This window comes from Triticum aestivum, chromosome 1B (genome assembly GCF_018294505.1).
Source record: "Triticum aestivum cultivar Chinese Spring chromosome 1B, IWGSC CS RefSeq v2.1, whole genome shotgun sequence".
In the NCBI taxonomy this organism is placed as follows: Eukaryota; Viridiplantae; Streptophyta; class Magnoliopsida; order Poales; family Poaceae; genus Triticum; species Triticum aestivum.
In genome coordinates this window covers 679,374,497-679,375,927 of record NC_057795.1, presented here as the reverse complement: position 1 = coordinate 679,375,927, position 1,431 = coordinate 679,374,497, and positions in this window count along the sequence as shown.

The window sequence follows — 1,431 nt, the reverse complement described above, 5'->3', positions numbered from 1 at the left end:
CACCATATTAATTAATTCACACATACACAAATGTATAGCTAGCTATATACAATTTCTCCTACATATGCATGTTGCCTTCGGAGCCAGTGGCATTAGCCTAATTGGTGCCTTCGGAGCACGATGACAATTGGAAGTGGTTTTCATGGGGGCGGTAGAGGGTGATAATATTCTCCCTTCGGATTTATGACCTGGTCGAGCAAAAATCCCGCTATTTCCTCTTGAAGTGCTTCTACGCGCTCCGTTTCTAGGAGCTTCTCCCGCACCTCTCTGAACTATTAAGAAGAAGATCAATATGCATGTGTATTAGTTGTGTGACTAGATATCGATAATGATGTAAAAATTGTGAATAGTATTCTGACAAGCGTACCCATTCCTGTCTTTGAGATCTGCTCCTTTCGGACGCCATCATGTGAATGTTCTCGCAAATGCAGAATGCACACAGATCAATCCCCTGCGCCTGCTTCAGGACCTTTACTAGAATGAAATTTGATCGGATAATAATTAATCAAGCATGATAATTAAAGAGATGGCAGCTAGCTAGCTAGCTAGTACTACTTAATTACTTACCTTGGGTCGAAACCATTGAAGCTTTTTTTTCCATTCGCCATCCGTGACGCTGATGAACCTTGCCCAAGCCCTGCCCGCCGACAAAGAAAATGTATAAAGGGGTTATTAAATAGTTCATATCATGAAATGACGAACTAAATAGGCCGAGATATATAGTTAATAATGATTGAAATTACCTGTTGACTATCCCAAACAAGATGTTATAGTCAGTTTTAACTTTGAGTAGTGAGTCCAGTATTTCAACTGTTCCGTCGTCAACTTTAATGATACACAAGACCCAGTGAAATCTGCATGCACACACGGTTGCATGTCTTAATTAAGCGGGCATATGTAAGCAAAAACATGTAGCTAGCTACTAGGCAAAAACAGAAAATTTGTAGTACAAGACAGCGTGACTCATTGGAAGTTGTAAGGAAGTAGTATATCTTCATTGTATTTGAGGCGCTTCAAGAACTCTAGCATGTTGTCCTCTACGTCCTTTTGATGATGTCGATTTATCCGCCATGTGTATTCATTAACGGTGTTTGGGTCAATGAACCCAATGCCATAGCGTCCAGCTTTTCTCATTTCATACATCTTCATCCTGCATAATACCACAGAAAAGAATATAATGAGGATAATTACAGGTAATGATTGATCAAAAGGATCACTACAGCTAGCTTGAGACTTAAATTACAGAAAGAAATCACTTACAGACAATAGCAACTGACGATAGATTTGTCGAGTGCGTCTTGATTGTATAACTGAAACAGTTCAGAATACTCAACGGACAGAGCTTTCTCATGAAAGTAATGATCCTCCTTGACATTCACCATGAGGGACAATCGATCTGAAATCTTGGTAATGTTCATGTACCATTGATGC